The sequence below is a fragment of the Acomys minous genome (genome assembly GCF_964271855.1).
Source record: "Acomys minous genome assembly, chromosome: 1".
Lineage (NCBI taxonomy): Eukaryota > Metazoa > Chordata > Mammalia > Rodentia > Muridae > Acomys > Acomys minous.
In genome coordinates, this window is record NC_140483.1 from 26735324 (window position 1) to 26755858 (window position 20535).

The window sequence follows — 20535 nt, forward strand, 5'->3', positions numbered from 1 at the left end:
TTCCCAGGGGTGGGATGAGACAATGTGACATTAGGTAAATAATAAAAGCTTTCCACATTATCTTTTGCCTAAAGAGTAGACTTGCAGTGCTGCCTTTGGTATTTTGTTCACTCATTTGTTCTTTGCAACTTTACTGGGTCATTTTTGACTCTGGAGTGTTGTGTTAGGGATAGCCTCCTCCTCCCTTCTGTCCTGAAGGTCAAAGTCTGGTGCAGAAACAAATATACAAATTCTGGTATTTAACAGTTATATTACACATGATCCAGAAAGGCTACCCTCACTGCTCGTGGAGCAGCACAGCTCTTCAGAAATCACATATCACATTATCACACATCGCCCTCATTACTAACCATGAAGGGTTAAGACTACACCTCCAGTTCAGCCAACTGAGATCTGAGATGGAAAAAGACACAGTATTCAGAGGATGACTACCTAGGGCCTTAGTAGACCCAAGCAAGAATTCTTCAGAGGAAACCGTAGTTGCATGATGGTTATTTTAAAATATTGTGGGCAGGTCCTGGGGAGTTCTAGGCCATGTACCTAACCAGAAGTCAGACTCCATGGTCTGCTCTCATTGTTACTTACAGAGCTGACACAGGTGACTCTTCTCCAGTGAACTTTGATGCACCTCATCAGGAAAGTGACATTGTGGTGAAAGCTGCACACGCTAGTTAGTCTCCCCAATGTGATGGAGCTCAGCATCACCATGGAAACGAACCTCTGAGCATGTCTGTGAGGGAGTTTATAGAATAGATTCCATGAAGTAAGGATCCCCACACTACGTGTGAGAGGCACGGTGCTGTGGGCTGATGTCTCTGAACAAATGCAAATCTAGAGAGAGCAAACTGAGCAGCTATGTCCACTTCCCTCTACTTTCTGACTGCAGAGTCTCCCCCCAAGCTCCCACTGCCGTCTCAGGCAGGATGAGCTGCACCCTCAAACAGAGAGACAAAACGAACTCTGACTGAGTGACTTTGGCCAAGCATTTGTCACCACAACCACAGAGCAACTGATATAGAAACGTGGGACTGTTGATATGATAAATCTGACCATATAGTCTGGTGGGAGCTTTTGGGAACTAGTTTTTAGGAGGAAACACAGCTCAAGAAAAGCCCAGGGACACCACACACAGAGATTAATGAGCTATTATGGTGAGGGTAGATGGTATCCCTTGCAACTGTAAACCAAAATAAACCCTTCCTTTTTAAAGTTTCTTTGTAAGGGCTTTTGTCACAGTGGTAAGAATAGCAACTAGCACTATCATACACTCTTCTTGTGAGGATTACACTTAGGGGAAATGTTTAGTGAAGTACTAGGAAGAGATCTAAGTATTGAGCAAGTACAGCTTGCTTTGAAAGCACACACACACACATACACACACACACACACACACATTTTTTCCTACAGTAGGGACAACATGAACAGAAACAGAATAGCTTCTCTATTCTCCTATACAATACAGGGTAAGATAGGAGGATGAAGAATGGGGAGTGACAGTGACCAGAGCTAGACTCCAGGGTCATCCCATGCTGCTCATAAAAAGGCTGGAACCTTCCTTCCTTGAGTGAGTGAGAGAGAGAGAGAGAGAGAGAGAGAGAGAGAGAGAGAGAGAGAGAGAGAGAGAGAATGGATTTTAAATTATTCTAATTCTAAATGACCCTGTGGAGGTCACTTCCGGCCTGTGGTAGTACAGTGTAAAGTGAGAACTTTCTGTGACTTTGATTCCTGGGGAAAGACAGACCCTAGGCCTCCGTGCATAAGCTATAGGAAGATGATGGCGTAGGTTGTTGGAACACAAGACAGAGAGTGCCCAGGAGTCTTGGAAGCGTGACAAATGACAGGGTAACTATGGTGGGGCAAGCATCTTGAGGTGAGAAAAGGCCTTCAGACAAGACTGAACTGAACTTCCAACTGGAATCCTGAGTAGGAGCTCTTCTCTGCATTTCTCTGCCTCTGTTTTCCAGCACATCAGAAGGGCGAATGACCAGCCCTTCACAGATGGACTATGTGAGAACACCTTAGCATTGGTTACAGAGCTTGAGCTTGAGAATGTAGCCCCACTGATAATCATCACGTTTGGGGAGCCCTTTGATGTCGCTGATCCTACAGAAACAGAAAAAAAAACTGTATTCTATATGGCAACTCCAAGACTCATGAAGGAGGACAGAGTCATAGATTTGTGAGAGGGCACAGCCTGAGACACCCATATAGGCAGGCAAGACTCAAGAATAAATCCGTACCAAAGACTATGCAGCCACCCCTCACAAGTCTGTGTACTCCTGAAGAACTGAGGTCTCGGTAAGTTAGATAAAATGAAGTGCTTTTTCAATATGCTCGCTCCTGTTGGCTGATAGTGATTTTGTTTCCTTCTAAATGTATTTTTTTTTCCTCTGCTCATTTGATGCCTAAGGGCTTTGTATTTGGATACTGTTTCATCAGATCTTCCTGGTGGGTAGAAAAGCGAAGCACGAGAGAGAAGAGTTACAGATAGGGCGCTGAGGATGAGAGAAACCAAGCACTTAACAATGAGGAAAGAAGAGACCTTCTCTTTATGGTTGGGTCCACTAAAGTTCAATCCCAGACTAAGGTTGCTGGGAACCTGTATCCTATGAGGTAACCTCAGACGGGGCTCTAGAATTGGGAAGCCTGGGCACTATGCTCAGCAGCATCTGTGCTCGCAATGGTGAAATCAGGTATGAACCATAGGACGAAGGGTGCCAAGGCCTAATTTCATTCACCTAATCTCCTTCTCAGTATGAACTGGTAGAACAGTTCTGGAAGACAGTACATGTGATTCAGAGATTCATGCAAGACAGCATTCAGGAAGGGTTATCTGCTTACATGACATTTCAGTAGAATCCTGGTGGTGCTTTCTTCCTAGCAGAAATTTGGGCGGGGCATCTGGGAGCTGAATCAGCTTGCAAATGAAACACAAGCTTTGTTCACCACATTGTCTGTGAGATGCACATTGGAAATGCTTCTCCTTGTTTCCAAGAAGTTTGGAGGAAGACTCCAGTGGTGACCATCAGCAGGTCCTGGGGGAGTGACTTTCCCCTAGACTTTCCCACATCTAGTCACTTTCTAACTTACACAATGTGACTTGGTGGTTCTGGCAGCAGTTGACTGTGTGTCCAAAGCAGTTTGGTCATCTGACTGTATTTGCTTCCAGACAAACTCAGGATCTTTTTGTTAAATGAAGCATTAAAAAAAAAATCTGATGAGTGAAACTTGCTTTTCTCCAGAAAAGTAAGTATGATTTCTAATCTCATTTCAGAGAGTTATAAACTCTGGTTTAGAAACGCTGGTCACTGAACTGAAGGCAAAATGACATTTGTTTGCAAAGCCTTGCTGCCTTCCTACTGGAGTCTTGTGAATATTGTTTATTTTGAACACGTGGCCTTCTCCCAGGGATTTGTCTTTTATATGAAGTCAGAATATTTTTAAAATGGTCTTTATGGAGGAGTCTCTTTACTGAACTAATGCCCACAGAACACTTATGCAGGGCCCCGTTCCAGCTGTGAGAGACCATGACCCTCACCATCCAGACAGACTCCCAGAAGCTTGGACATAAAGCCTGCACTGATCATCTTTCTCTCCCAGATGGATATCTAATCTCTGGGTAACCCCATCCCCCCACCCCCATGGCAGGTTGTTGACCATCTGCAAGGAAAATAAGTAAGAACTTAGGAAAATATCAATAATTTTTATGTTAGCTTGGATGGTATGGTTGGGAAATATCTCCAGAACCAAAGAAGTTTTAGGATTTAGCATGATAAAGAAGGTGATGTGAATGACACACTATTTTCAAATCATGTGTTTTAAATGATGCACTCACCCAGAGGTCTAGGAACAACAGTTAACGTGTGCCGTGCTCACTTAGCACAGGTAACAAGAAACGAGCAGATCAGCTGCTGGAAAGATGCTAAACACTTGTACAATAATCTGATTGCACACAGAGGGCAACTAAGACATAAAACCAAGGTCAGTTTTGTGGGTGTGCAGGTGTGCCCTCTGCTGGCTGCTTTGGGGAAAAGCACAGAGCTCTTACAGCACCTATTCTTTCTTTTTACCCCAAAGTACCCGTGATTCACTCTCTACATGCTGTATGCAATCTAGTGTGATACTAACATCAGATACATCCATTTCTGTATTCTCGTGTGTTTAAGATGCTGCACCAAAATGTAGTATACAGACAGCAAAAATGTCAGAAAAATGCAAAACACAAGTTTTATATTTTTAAAAGAAATTCTGATAGTTACTTGGACCAATTAAATGGGCTGAATGCGTTCATTGGTAAAAGGCCATAGTATTTTAGAATTTAGGATTAATGAATACATTGTTTACTTTAGTGTCATTTATTTTAGAACCAAGAAAACAGCTTTTTAAGACATTAACAGTTAATGTAAGGAAAATCAGAGAAAAAGATGGTAACAAATTGAGATCTCATTTCCAGTGAATTTGTTACATGTGTGTGTTTTTGCTTGCTTGCTTGTTTCTGTAGTGAGCAGTAGTCACTGATGCGACACACAGGAGACAATTTGTGCTGTTTATGTCGGGATTCAAATTAGGATTAATTGTCATAGATGTTAATGGCTAAAGCTACCAAGTGGCTGGGAATACCGGGCAGTGAACTGGAGAAACAGACATGAGGAAAGCTGATCCTAGACCTTTGCAAGATCTAAGAGGAAGGAGCCCTGGTTAGAGCCAGGTACAGTTTGGAAGATCTAAGACACACGAGGGCTGTCGCATGCCAGGCATGGCTAAAGAGTTAGTAAAGTAAGTGCCCGATCTCGAAAGAGCCAAGGATTAGCAGAAAAAACACAGAGTCATCCCATATGAGGATGCTTGTACTGTTTGCATGAGTCATGAGGGGAGAGCGGTTTTCACCAGCCCATCAGCAGGATTTCCCCTGCAGTGTTGCATCTCAGGGCAGTTCCGAAGAGCCAACCTCAGCAGGAAAGGCCACGGATGGTGAAAAAGATAGGAATTTGGCTCGGTACTCACTCTCTGGTAGGTTGTATGGTTGTCTTAACCAAAGCAGTCAGGCAGAATCTATGGTTTTTCCTATGCCGCATAGATAGCCCAGTTTGAATACTGTTTTGTTTCAAGTCCCGTGTTCTGACCTCATATCTGTATTCACACTGGATGACGATCCTGGACCCTGAACTGTGTTGGGAGGAAGGGCCTTCCCGTGGACCTTGCCTCTCCCGCACATTTCAGCACAAATCTAGAAGACGTTGATGGTATTCATCTATGTCAAACAATTAAGCAGAGAATAGATACATTTCAAGATTTAATCATAGGATCTGTGACCCAAAGCCTTCCTGCTAGTCTTTTGCATGCATTGGTTTGGTCTCATTTGCTGTAATTATAAATACTACAGTCAGCTAGCCACCGGGACCCAGGGCTTCTCTAATGAGACAAGACTGGAGATTATCGCTCAGAATTTATTGACACTATATTACTGACAATGCTAAGCACAGGCTTTCTGTTTCAGGTTCAAGTGACAAGGGAGAAAGGAAGCAGGGCTGGCTACAGATTCTTAGCGAGAGCTGTAACCGTGAACAGTACAGGGAAGAGACATTAAAATCAGATTGCACTATGCAGCCAGTAATTACCGTGTTTGCATGAGAATCGGTGATAGAAACAGTCATGTTACAATTACTGGACCCTGGTTAAGAATTAAGACAGTAGTGCAATACATTTTAGAAACAGAAGCAAAGGAAAGATTTTCTATAGTGTGTGTGTGTGTGTGCGCGCGCTTTATCCATGTGTGTTCACGTGTGTGCTATATCCATGTGTGTACAGGCTTGTTCAAACATGTATGTAATATGGTGGTCAGAGTTCAAAACTTTATCTACTATTCTTCTTTTTTTTTTTTTGAGACAGAGTCTCTCACTGTCTTGGAGTTTCTCATTTTAAACCCAGGGTTTGATTGTCTCCACGTGGTAGAGAGAACCAACTCCCCCACTTGTCCTCTGACCTTTACACACACACACACACACACACACACACACACACACACACACACACACACACACACGAAGATGAGGAAGGGGAGGGGGAGGGAGATAGAGGAAGGGGGGAGGGAGGGGAGGGAGAGAGAGAGAGAATGGATTCAGTCACAGGAAGACCCAGGTGGCCATAAAGGTGTCCCTCAATCTCACCGCCTCCAACCCCAGCTCTGGTTCCCCCGCTCCAATAACTTGGCCACATAAGTGTCAGAGGCAACCTGTCAATAAGTCCTTCCAGCTTTGTAGCTGACAGAAGGAGCCAAGGCAGCTTGATTCTTAGCTGGCTCCCACTTCCTGCAGCAGTGTCTCCTGCCTTGGCCTGCCTCCATCCCTCTCCCCTGGCGGGCTCTCTGAGTTTGCTTATCACCGATCATCAAGGGAGAGTGTTTGACTGGCTGTCATGATTGTCTTTGATTATTTACCAGTGCTTTCTATGAGTGCAATTTGGTGCACAGTGATAGCCAGCATCTCATTCTGACTGTGTCTTGAAAGATGGGCACCTATCAAATTCCACTCAAACAATACCTTCATTTAGGAGGAAGAGCCCAGTGGTGGTGGTGGTGGTGGTGGTGGTGGATTTACCTAAATCTTTCTTTATCTATTATTCCCCACAGAGTAGAATTTAACAGACAACCACTTCTGAAAGACTGGATCATTGCGCGGCTATAGCTGACGATCACTTGTGCACTATCTGTCTGACACAAATAAACAGCACTTGTCTGCTGGAAGTCAGATGCTCTCTCCTAAGCTCTTGACATATGCTATGTTTTAAGTTTTAATGTCTTGCATTCCACCTAGGCAAGAGGTAATTCCAAATTGCCTGAGGTTGTGTAATTAATAAATAGTGGTTCAAAGTCTAAACACTTGATGTCAAAGCTTCTGTCCTTTGCTAAACATCTTACTATGCTCTATTCATTGTCAATTGATATTTCTCAGGCGTTTCCTTACTGGGATATTTACAACTTCACTACTGAAAGGTGTATTTTCTTTACTGTTGATTGCTTGCTGAAGCAAACAAACTGTTATAATAGACAAAGGCAAAATATGTATTTTCCTAACCACATCTATAAATATTTATAACAGAGTGCCTCCTTGCAGTGCCTTTCGTCAGTGTAATTGATAAATTACACATTAGAGGGATGTGAAATCAGAAATATTTTTCAATCAAACTGTATTTCCCAACGTGAGAATGTTTGTCATCTTGATGCACTTTAAATGTTTGAATAAAAGAATTTCCCACTCGAAGTCTCTTGTTGAAAGATTCATGCTCTACGTCTTCAACTCTCAATTTTCATCTCACAGATGGAATTGGAAATAACGGTCACAACAAACGTACTGGGCACCATACAATGCCGGAAAAAAAAATCTAACTCCACCAATTGCATTGAGATCGTTAGTGTTGCCCGCCAGTATTTCTCTGTTCTCTTTCTGATCACGTAGTCCGATTTATCTCCCCCATTGCCTCTGACGCTGTGCATGTTGATTTTCATTTTAAATGCAAGCAGGAGTGACCTGCTTTACTCTCATGTGACATCTACAAGACAGAGTAGCAACCGTATCTTTCCCTCGACAAGGCTAAGACAACTGAGGACATCTTTAGCCCAAGTTCCCGAGTGATTATAACGAGCGTGGCCTTGGCATGTAGTAGCAGCTTTGCTTCGAGACACGAATGTTTGGGGGCTTTCATTACCATAACATTACCTAGAGTATACTCACAGATAAGCTAATATGATGGTTATATGTATTCTGTATATTTCCTTTGAATTTTACGTGTATAAATACAGCTTTTATGTGGATGCAATTATAGTATGTCTTTATAACTTTGTGTGCTAAACTTTTCAAAATATTATGCTATAAACACTCCCATAATTCTCTCATAGGCTTTATATTTATCATTTTACTGGTTATACAACGCCCTGCTAGACCAACCTAGAGTTAGTTAATTGTTATTACTTAAGTTGCTTTATTTTTTGTTATAAATTATGCAATTTAAGTATTTTCCGACATATATAGCTTAATTCCCTCTATCTTTTCTAAGCTTTTTATTGATTCTTTGTGAGTTTCTTATCATCCACCCCAGTCTCGCTCATCTCCTGTCCCCTCATATCTGCCCTTCACCCTTGCAACCTCCCCACCAAAAATAAAAACGTACACACAAACAAACAAAGCACAGGAAACATCTCGTGGTGGAAGCTGTAGTGTGTCACGGTGTGGTCCACAGTATATCCCTCGGTCCACACATCTTCACTTACAAGTGTTCATTGCAGTTAGTCGTTGTCCTGGTTTGAGATTGTTGGCTTCTGTGACATAGTCATTATTGGATCCTCATCAGGACTCTCCTGGTTATCCTGTTGTTGGCCTGTGTCGTGAAGATCCTGCCGCTTTGGATCAGCAGGACTGTCACTTTCACACATCCCAATGTTCACAGATGACACAGATTTTGGAGTGGTCCCACTCAGAATCCTGGATCTGGGCCTGGGTGGGAGCTGTGCTGGTCACTGTGCCAGCTCTCCTTTATGCACACAGCCAGGGCGAGCTCTCCAGCAATGCTTGTGCTGGCCACCCAATGCTGCAGCGAACAGGAGGCAGGGGTACCTCTCCTGTTTTCATGCCCTTGGGGCTGGCTCACCCTCACCCACACCTCCAGAGTCAGATCTGCTGTGTTGCCCAGTCATGGCACGGGCCTACTCTCCCAAGTGCTGCAACCTGCAAAGGGCTGGGCCAGCTCTCCCCCTCTCATACCCTCAGGGCTAGCTCACTTATGCCTTGCTATGAGGCCATATCCCCCCTACGCCTCACTCTTGCACCCCCAGCCACCTCATGGCACAAGAGTGGCAAGGCCTTCTCTTCTTGGCTCATGCTCTTGGGACTCGCTCACCCATACCCTCTCAACCATGGCCAGACCTACTGTGCTGGCCAGGGGAGGTCCAGGAACTGATCTCCTGAGTGCTGCAGCTGACGAAAAACAGGGCTAGCTCTCCCGAGCTTATGACCTTGTAGGAAGCTTTCCTGACTGCCAGAGATGGCAAAAGGGGTAGTGGCAACACTTCTGTGCCAGTGTCACACCCAGCAAAGGAGTGGCAGAGTCACCTCTCCCACACTCAACCCCTGGGAGGCCAGCTCACTCAAACCCCAGTCATCAGGACCAGCTCCACTGTGACGCGGGGGCAAGACACAGAGTCTACTTTGCCAAGTGCTCCTACTGCTGCTGCTGCCACTGCTGCTGCTGCTGCTGCTGAGAAATAGGGCCAGCTCTCCAGAGCACCAGAGCCAGTGTAGGGCGGGTGGAGCCAGTTCTGTACACCTCCTGGACATGCATGTGGTCCCCTGCAGCTGCCGTAACCAGGGACACTTCATGTTCTCTTGTGGTAACATGAATCACTGACATTAACACGGACCCCTGCCACAGACTTAGACATGGCCCTCAGAGGCAGCTGGGGCTGGGACCTCACAGTGGCCCCAGCTGGCGGGGCTGGCCACTGGTGACTCCTCTCCATCCTTCTGTTTCCAGTTCCATCTCTCTTCAAAATGTTCCACTTCTCTTTCTCTCTTATCTGACCACCACATACTTGCACATTGTGGTGGCTCCCACTGCAGGCTGGCCACGTGGCTGACAGGCCCCTGGATGACATCTGTCCATCTGCACTTTGTGGCACGGTGGCAGTCGGGTGTCTATGGCCCACTTGTACCATGCGCAGGTGGTTCGTGGGTGGCATGGTGGTCCGCAGGTCTCTGTCTGTCTTCCTCCTCCTCCTCCTGAGCTGTGCTGCCTGGATTTGTTTGACTTTTATGAGTCCCAGGTATAAAACAGCTCTAGCCAGTAAGCCAGGCATCAAGCTAGGATGAACAAAGGACTGCCATCTGCTCTGCCCATGACTGATGTAAGAACACCTCCAGTGTGTGTGTGTGTGTGTGTGTGTGTGTGTGTGTGTGTGTTGGGGAATGGGGAGGGGGGTCACTTAATTCTGTTCAAAATATGCTTTTCAGAATAAAATAAAGCATTTTTTAAACTATCAGTTTTGTAGTGAGGTGCTTTACAGCCAACGTCACAGACCTGTTTCCCGATATTTGTACAAGAATTTCAATGATAACAAAACTGAAAACTGTCCATTACTTTTTATTTTGCTGTCCTTTTATATCATAACGCTAACTGTCCTGAGACATAATGTCAGAATGGTTTTTTTTGCAAAAGATTCAGACATTGGTTACAGGGAAAAAAAATAGTGCTTGAGCCAAGGGTGGTTGTGTACACCTCTCGTATCTGAACCCAAAGGCAGAGGCAGAGGGATAGCCTGGAGTACACAGCAGGCTACAGGCCAGCCTAGGCTCTGCACTGAGAGCCTGCTAAAAATGATATTGGCCTATAGAATTTGGTATAAATAGCTTGAGGTTGTACAAATTAGTGTCCCAAAGATAGGCGGGTCACTTTAGCTGAGACTAAACTAGTAGTGTCTCACCCTCTCGCTGGACCAGAGACTATTTCTTTGGTTGATGGTAAACATGTTTACCTGACATTAATCCTTAGGAAAACCAGACTGGTCACCCTGACAGAAAACACAATCACTCTGCTGCAGTCACTTTACATTGATCATTTTGATGAATAGAGCGATTTTATTTCTTCTAATGCATAGGCTGTATATCTGAGATTGTTGTCTCTTTTTATGCTCCTAGTATTTCATGTCTGTCTAACGCTGCTTTCCAAGGCACTCAGTGATTTTTAGCTATTACCTCATAAATACTTCATAGGACGATGAAGTCAGCACTCCATACAAACATCCGAAACATTCGGAGACACCAGCTGCGAGTTCTTTACCTACTGTTAAAGTTTCTTTACGTTTCTTCTTCTTCTTCTTCTTCTTCTTCTTCTTCTTCTTCTTCTTCTTCTTCTTCTTCTTCTTCACCTCCTCCTCCTCCTCCTCCTCTTCTTCTTTTCTCCTTCTATCTCATCTCACTCCTCAGATTTTTCTCTTGCATTTCAATGACCAAGAGACAAAAGCAGCACTTGACCGTAAAGGTGAGGTCTGCACAAGGTTGCAGCACATTGATTTACAAATGCCAGTCACAGGCAAGACCCTTAGTGGCACCTTGGGTTGGTTACCTAATAAGCAATAGTATTTTGAAATAGCCTAGGCTGCATGCAGAAGCACAGCTGTGATGAACACACTTGGAAAGAGAAATCCTCAAAGGAGGATTTACTTACCTTCATTAGTTTGGCATGGGGACATTACTCTGGGACAGCGGCTAGCTGGTGTGGGAGGGGCCAGCTGACTGTTGGCGGTGCTGCACTTAGGCGAGTGGGCCAGGCTGTGTAAGGAAGGCAGAAGAGCAAGCTAAGGAAGGAGCCAGGAAGCAGAACACCTCCAGGATCTCTGCTTCAGTTCTTGTCTCCAGCTTCCTGTCTTGGCTTCCCTTGATGGAACATAATCTGTAAGTCAGACAAACCCTTCCCTCCCCCAAGTTCCTTTTTAGTCAGTGCTATATTACAAAAACAGGAACCAAACCAAAAATAGCGTCAATCTGATAAAGTATAATTGACAATATTCTTCTAAGTGAGAAATTGTGTGCCTGATCATAAAAGGATGCTACAAAAAAATCCTTGTTATTTTGAGAAATAGAAGAGGTTTTGTACTGAAAAGCAGTTTTCATACATAAAAGCTATGTCATTTAAAGGTCCCGTTACGATTTAGTTTTATAGCCGATCAGTTACTGCCATCAGCTCCAAGGCAATAGGATTTACCCAATACCAGATCTAGGATTACTTCGTTGAACTTGAAGATAAATTATGCCATTCTTCCACATCTGTTTCCTAGATAAGGTGAATCTCCCAATACCCATCTGAGGCTCACCATAAAAGTGTACAATAAAAATATCCTATAAAGGGCCAGCAAGATGCTTCAGTGGGTGAAGGGGTTTGCTGTGCAAGCCTGACCACCCGGGTAAGGAGTCTGGATGAGACCAGAAGACGTTTGTTTTGGGAGTCAGTTGCTGTGTTGTGAACAGATTGCAGGGGACCCAGTTTAGAAACTACTGCATGAACACAGGAGAGAGAAGATGGGGCCCTTGGCATGGTGACGTGTGTGAGCCAGAAAGGGCGAAAGCAAGGGATTAGAGATACTGACATTTTCAATAATCCTGGCTCAAAAAGGATATAAGAAGTTAGGTGGTGAGTTGCTGGGAGACAAACAGATGTCAACTTCCCCCTGCCCCTGCCCTGCCCGTGTGTGTGTGTGTGTGTGTGTGTGTGTGTGTGTGTGTGTAAAATGACACACACATGGACAGCAGAGACCAACCTTGTGAAGTAAATTCTCCCCTCCTGCCTGTGTGTGGCCTCCCAGGATTAAACCCAGGGCCTCAGGCTTGCTCAGGATGTGCTTTATCCTCCGAGCCACTCACCACTCCTGTGGCTTTTGTGAGAAAAATAAGTGTTTTTATCTGTGGATGGGAATCATCCAGGAGAGAGTAGACTTTTGGGTGTGGTTTTAATTAAGTAGTGAGCGATAGATATTTTATTCAATACAATAAAATTCAACTAAATTCAGTTCTACAAATATTTATGGAAGCTCTATGAAGGAAAAGCATTATTTTACGTGGGATACATTTGTGAACAACACAGTAAAAAGGTCCATGATAAGTTAGTAAACTATATAGCATATAAGAATATAAACACAGTGGGGATATAAACACATGGGCTTCAGTTTTAAACAGAGTGTTTAATTAAAGCAGGACTTGCTGAGAAGGTGAGGCTTCTGACACACTCCAAAGCAAGGACAGTGACAGGGGTGCAGGGGCAGCAACAGGGGTGCAGGGGCAGTGACAGGGGAGCATTGAGAGACAAAATAGTATGCAAAGTTCTGTTATTTGCCTCTGGATGCCTGGGGAGATAACCAGTGGGGCTTGGAGAGTCCAACTGGCCTGACAGAATCAGACTGAAAAAAAAATTACATGCTCCACGTCTAGGGCCGTTCTGAGTACCAACAGGCCAGCATGTCCTCTACTTTAGCACATTTTCACAGAAATAGGGAAGATGGTCAGGGACATTCACCTCAAGAAACATGGGCCTGTACTTGCCTTGAAAATCACCTTTCATACCTCTGTTTCTGACCTCTTTAAGGGTTTTGCTTGGTTGGTTTTGTTTTGTTTTTTGAGTATACTTTTTCTAAAGGACATAATTGGTGCTGTAGTTTTTCACAAGATTACAGATTTTTAAAAAAAAATCTGAAGCACATGGCCCGATACCTCTGCTTTGTCTGTGTCTCTCTGGCTTTCTCTCGTCTTTTTCTAGTAGATGCACTTTTTCAAGTCAGATGCACATTCATGTGCTCAAGCAATTCCCCTGCCTCATTCTCTTGATAGCTGGGCCTGTCAGTGCGCACTACCACACCTAGATCCTCTCGTTTGCCAGAGAATTAGGTTTAGGGATTTACTGCTCAGGGGTTAACAAGCGTCTATGTAGGAAGACATCTCGACCGTGTCTTTAAAAGCACAGAAGAGGGTGTTCAATATTTTAAGGACAGGCAACATCTTTCAGTTATGTGTGTTTGTGTGTCTGTGTAGGAATGAACAGACATGTGTTTGTGCAGGTGTCTGTGGAGTCCAGAAGAGGCTACTGAGTCCTACGGAGCTGGAGTCACAGGCGCCTGTAAGGTGCCTAACATGGGTGCTGGGAACCAAACTCAAGTCTTCAACAAGAGCAGCACTGGCGTTTAACCACCAAGCCATCTCTCCAGCTCCAAGGTGTTCAGTTTTTAAAATCAGAGCAGGATCAAGAAAATAAACCGTGAAGAAATCAAAAAGAAGGAAATGAAAAAGGCAAAGCAGAAGTTAATAGAGGACAAACTTAAAGTCACTGACAGCCTTTGAAAGATTTAAAATGTGTCTATTTGAAAAGATTTTTTTAAAAAAAAGCAATATGAGAAAAAAATTTAAAGAATACATTATAAAGGATACTTTGAAGACTGAAAGAATTGAGGATTGATGTATGAAAAAAACCTCATGGAAATTCACTGGTTAGTAAGTTAATTTTAAAGTATAATTTTAAGAGGCTGCAGGGGATGGAGAGGTTGCACAGTGGTTAAGAGCACTTGCTACTCTAGTAGACCCAAGTTTGATTCCCAGCACCCACATATGTGGCTCTCAACTTCCTGTAACCCCAGCTCCAGGAGATCTAATGGCCTCTACTAGTCTTTGGGGAGGGCACGCACACACACACACACACACACACACACACACACACTGCATATAATCATATAGACATATACACATAAATAAAAACACATCTTTTCAGGAGTTTAAACAGAGGTATCTTGCATGGATAGACAATGCTGCTTCCAGAAGACACAAGTTGTCATGTGGAAATTTCAGTGGAAGACATGGACCACTTTCATATGAGTCAAGGATCCCTTAAAAGTCTCAAGAACCACCTGTTCCATTGCCATTGCCCTTGGCTACCCACATAACTACATAGTAAGACTTTGTTGCCAGAGACTCTGTTACCTCACACTGATTGCAAGACATAGGGAAACCAATCTTAAACCAACCAGCAAACTTACTCCTGCTGGCTAGCCTCCATAGTGTCAAGCGGTACCATGAAGGCTACGGGGGAAGAAAAGACGTCAGCGGTCTTATCCAGAGCTGGATCCTGTGTACTGTAATATTGGTCTGCCTGGCAAAATATGCCCGCTGACACAATGGCACTATGGGGGTTACAGGTTAGCAAGCTGCTTCCTAGTTAGACTGAAGCCTGCTGCACAGGAGGAAATTCATGCCTGGTACTGTAAACACTGTCAAAAGCCATATTGATTGTTTTTTTCTAGGATGTTTTCGAAATATCAGACATGTTATAGCTCATATTTAAATGATCACAGACTGTCAAAAAAAGAATTTGAGGATTTTAAAGATGGATATATATATATTTAACACTAGATAACCCAATTTAACTAGAAAAATAAAATAGATCAAGAAGTTCTGAATAAAATGTTATCAGAGGGGCTGGAGAGTTGGCTCAGTGGTTAAGAGTACTGTCTGCTCTTCCAAAGATCCTGGGGTTCAGTTCCCAGCACCCACATGACAGTTCACGACTGTCTGTAACTCCAAGATCTGACACCCTCACACCAATGCACATAAATTTAAAAATTAAATAAAAATATTTTTTAAATGTTATCAGGTGAAACATAAACCATGCAGGACCATACAGCACCATGCAGCACCCTGCTGCACCATGCAACATCATGCAGCACCCCGCAGCACCGTGCAACACTATGAGGCACCATGCAGCACCACATGGCCCCATGCGGCACCATGCAGCATCACGCAGCACCATGCAGCACCACGCGGCACTATACAGCAGCATGCAGCATGGGACCCAAGAGCTGAGATTCCTTGGACACTAGGGAAAAAAACTATTAATAAGCTTAGTTCATCTGCAAAGTAAGTGAAGGCAAAACACATCTCATCAGTAGACTCTCAGATGGCATTTGACAGCACTCAACTGAAGGACATTTTAGATTATCACTTTGTACATATTACCAGAAGTATATGTAGGATACAATAGCATGTATATAGGACTAAAGAGAAAAAAACAATGGCTAACTCTGGAGATCCACACCTAAATGGTGTACAATTTAAAAAACATATATACATATATATACATATATATAAACAGAGGCAAGTATTTGCCAGTTTCAGAACGGAAGAAGAAATAAGCCTTATTTTGTTGACCCTACTCATCAACAAGGCTGAGTAAGGACCTGAGCTACTTGAGACCATCCCAGGCCAGCCACTCGCTGCTTTGTGTGAGACCTTGGTCAAGCTGCTGAACTTTTATTCTTCATGATTTTTTTATTCCGAAAACTGAGCACTAATAACGCCTACTCTATAGGCTAGCATGTAGAAACAAAGGATTGAAGACTCCTAAGAGAGCCCGAGACAGCTCGTGGGTCAAAGTGAAGAGCTAATAAATGATAGCCTCATATCAGCTTGCCTGGTCTCACTCATACTGGCACCGTTCACTCAGCCTTGCCTGGGAACTGCGAGGGAAGCCAGAGCTACGAGCTTTAACTGGAATCAGAGGAGGAAAGCTCCAACAAGAATGATGCAGATGCCCTTTTTAAAAAAAAGCCTTACCAAATGTGCTTTGTCAGTTAATGCCCAGTAATTATTTACATACAAGAGATCACAAATTTTAATTAACATATTTATTCAGTCTATATCTCACTATTATGAAACTAGATTTATAAGGTAGATTGCTAAGAGCAAACGACTGTCCTATAATATTGAGGAAATGTTTTAATTCTCCCAAGGATTGTTGACATAAAAGTCTTGAGACTAAATAATGCTTGTTATATGATGGAACATTACAAAGGTATTTGAAACAGAATGCCACATGTCTATTCACGATGCACAAACGAACACATTTGGAGACTGTAACAGTAATATACACTGACTGAGTTTACCAACAACCTGTGAAACTCGACTTTCTATGATCTCCTGGATCTACTTTAAGTACAATACAATGAAATAATTGTGGACTAAAAAAAATGAGCAGCACAGGTAAAATATGTATTTATAATTTTATGTATTTGTCTATTTTGGGTGGGGGAGGGTGGCATGGGCACAGAAGGAGATCAGATGGAAACCTCTAGAAGTTGATGCTTCCTTTGTACCACGTGGATTCTAGGGGTTGAACTTGGAGCAGCAGGCGCAGCAGCGGATGCTGCACTCATTGAGTCACCTTAACAGGCCAAAGTATTATTTTCAACAAAAACCCACTATCAAACTCCAGCACCCACAGGCGTCTAAAGGATGTGGGAATGTATGCGCACATTAAAGAAACCTGCATGCGAACATATATAGCAGCTTTATCCATGACTGGCAAAACCTGAACGCAAGGGAGACAATCTTCAGTGGGTAAGGAATAATGAAAGCACAGTCCAGGCAGATGAAAGATTATCACCCAAGACTGAAAAGACACAGAGGAAACAAAAATGCCCATTGCTAGGTAAGAGAAGCCACTTTGAAAGGCTACACACCCTATGACTCTGGCTTATCTTTCAGGAGAACAAAGCTATGGAGATAGTAAAAAAAAAAAAAAAAAAAAAAAAAAAAAATCAATGGTTGGGCCGGAAGGAGGGGAGTCAGGGTGCAGAGCCTCAGGGCAGTGAAAGCATTCCGTGGGATGCTGTATTGGTGGGATGCGCAGCCATTATAAATCTGTTAGGATGCACAACCACACACTGCCAGTGCAGGCTGTCGGTGCTAACAGCAATGGCGAGAAGTGGCGTCTGGGTGTGCAGGGAGGTACAAAGAAAGAACTCTGTATGTTTCCTGATCTACAGAGCTAGTTCCAGGACAGCCAGGGCTACACAGAGAAACCCATTCTCAAAAAACCAAAGCATAGCTAGCTAAATAAACAAATAAATACGTAAATAAATGTGAAGGTTAACTTTAAGACCAGTACAAAAGCCGTGCTATTATTTAGCTGGTGAGTCCCTGTCCAAAATCATAACCAAACAAAACCAAAGTTGAAGGCAGGAGGGTGGACCTCCGCAGGCCGAGTCTTGCTAGTCTATAGGCTCTCCTGTCTCCTTCCATAGCCTCAAGGTCTCACCCACTTCCTGTGCTGCACAAAGGAGCTTCCATCTCCTTTACAAGACCTTGAGTGAGATTTAAGTGGACTCGCTGCATCTTGGAATAATGGATCCCTTCGGGTTCCTTCCAGTATGTTAATTGATCGCTTACACAGGCCTCTCTGTGTAAGAAGCTCGGTGACTAAAGGCCTTGTGTTCTTGGCTGCATTATTAACTCAAATGCCGGTTCCTTCTTGCTTAAACTATTCCAGGAAAAAGTTACTTTGTTTCCATTCCCTAAAGTGATGTAGACATACATCACCATCTCTGAGTTTATCTTTAATGTATTAGCCAGGTGACATCATCTTTTACTGTGTTAACTGATGCATGTGTCCACCGGACAATTCTCTGACTCATTGTTAAAAATGTAACTTTATCATCATTTCTTTCACTACTGTATCCATTTTGATGTTCCTGTCCCTCTTATTCCTCCCATAGCATTTTGCAAGCAACAGAAGTATCACAACTACTTGTAACTTATAAGAGCATTTTAAAACATTTATCCAAAGAACAACTTTTCTTTTTTTAAATTTAATTTTGTTAATTTATTCATATTACATCTCAATGGTTATCCCCTCCCTTGCATTCTCCCATTCCTCCCTCCCTCCCACTTTCCCCTTACTCCTCTCCCCTATGACTGGGACTGAGGGGGACCTCTTCCCCCTGTATATGCTCATAGGGTATCAAGTCTCTTCTTGGTAGCCTGCTATCCTTCCTCTGAGTGCCTCCAGGTCTCCCCATTCAGGGGGCATGGTCAAATATGAGGCACCAGAGTACGTGTGAAAGTCATACCCCACTCTCCACTCAACTGTGGAGAATGTCCTGTCCGTTGGCTAGATCTGGGTAGGGGTTTGAAGTTTACAGCCTGTATTGTCCTTGGCTGGTGCCAAAGTTTGAGTGGGACCCCTGTGCCCAAATCTGCCTATTTTTCTTCTTGTAGGTTTCTAGGCCCCTCTGATCCTTCAACTTTGCCATTTTCCCATGCTTCTCTCATCTAGAGTCCCAATAGGATGTCCTCCCCTCTGTCCCAGTTTCCTGGTTAGTGAAGGCTTTCATGGGACATGCCCCTTGGGCTAGTATGCAGATATAAGTGAGTATATACCATTTGAGTCTTTCTGCTTCTGGGTTAACTCACTCATTATGATCATTTCTAGTCCAATCCATTTGTCCACAAATTTTGGGAATTCCTTGTTTTTAATAGCTGAGTAGTATTCCATAGTGTATATGTACCACAGTTTCTTTATCCATTCTTCTACTGAGGGACACTTAGGCTGTTTCCATGTTCTGGTTATTATGAATAAGGCTGCTATGAATATGGTTGAGCAAATTTCCTTGTTGTGTGCTGGAGCATCTTCTGGGTATATTCCAAGGAGTGGAATAGCTGGGTTTTGAGGAAGCCCTATTCTCAGTTTTCTGAGATAGCACCAAATAGATTTCCAAAGTGGCTGTACTAGTTTCCATTCCCACCAGCAATGAAGGGGTGTTCCTCTCTCTCTACATCCTTGCCAGCATGTGGTGTCGCTTGAATTTTTGATCTTAGCCATTCTGATGGGTGTAAGATGGAATCTCAGAGTTGTTTTGATTTGCATTTCCCTGATGACTAAGGAGGTTGAGCATTTCTTTAAGTGTTTTTTAGCCATTTGATATTCCTGTGTTGAGAATTCTCTGTTTAGTTCCAAGCCCCATTTCTCAATTGGGTTATTTGGTTTGGTGGTGTTTAATTTTTTGAGTTCTTTATATATTTTGGATATTAGACCTTTGTCAGATGTAGGGTTGGTGAAGATCTTTTCCCAGTCTGTAGGCTGTCGCTTTGTTCTCTTGACAGTGTCTCCTGCCTTACAGAAGCTTCTCAGCCTCATGAGGTCCCATTTATTAATTGTTGACCTTAAGGCCTGGTGCAAAGTTGGTGCAAAGAACAACTTTTCTAATAGGGATACTGTAAGGTCCATGGTTCTCAGACAAGGGCATTACCTGGAGATGCTTCTGGGTCGCACAACTCATAACCCAGTGGCATGGAAGCAAGAACTGGGCATGTTGCTGGGCCTTCTGTGATGGGTAGGGAAACACCCTTCCTTACCAACAGAAACCACCTGACCCAAAATGCCAGTAGTACTTAAGTTGAGAAACACGATGTTGAATCAGCAACATGAGCTTACTGGTGCTTATGCAATCTGAGTGAATGGCCTCACACTGTACTGTTCCTATATGCAAATCCTGAAAACTATTTATGACTTAGCATCTGCTCCCAAAATACAGTTTTAAATGAACCCAGGGTTTTTTTGTTGTTGTTGTTGTGGTGACAATGGCTTTATTATTACCCCATTTTAAAGTCATGTATAATTGAGAAGTAGATTATGGTGTCTTAGCTTCTTGATATATGTGAATAAATGCATATTCCTTAGTTTGTTCTAATCAAAATCTAATTTTTCATTTTCACTTTCCCTTTTCTTCTTCTAATCCCTCCAATCTCTCCTCACCTTAAACCCTCTCAGATGATTGGCCTCTTTTTCATTTATTATTATTGTTACATATGTGTGAGCATAAGTATCTAAATAGAACCCACTCAAGCCCTTTAGAGTCGCTTGCATATACATGATGTCAGGCGTGGCCACTTGGTGTTGTGTAACCAATTAACAGTTTAATTTGGTTTCCAATACTGAGCCTGGGATCAGATTAGTTTTATGATAATTCCTCAACACAAAGAGGCTGGATGCTGTAGGTGTTGTTTTCAGGTGTTGTACAAAGAGTAGGGAATAAGACTTGAAAGCCTCCCCACGAAGGAGTACCAGCTCTGGGGAAGAAGAAACATACATGCAAGTTATTGACCCTAAAAGCAACAGTGAAGGAATAATGGTGGCAAAGCATTGTAGTATGCTAGCTTATTACAAAACAGTTAG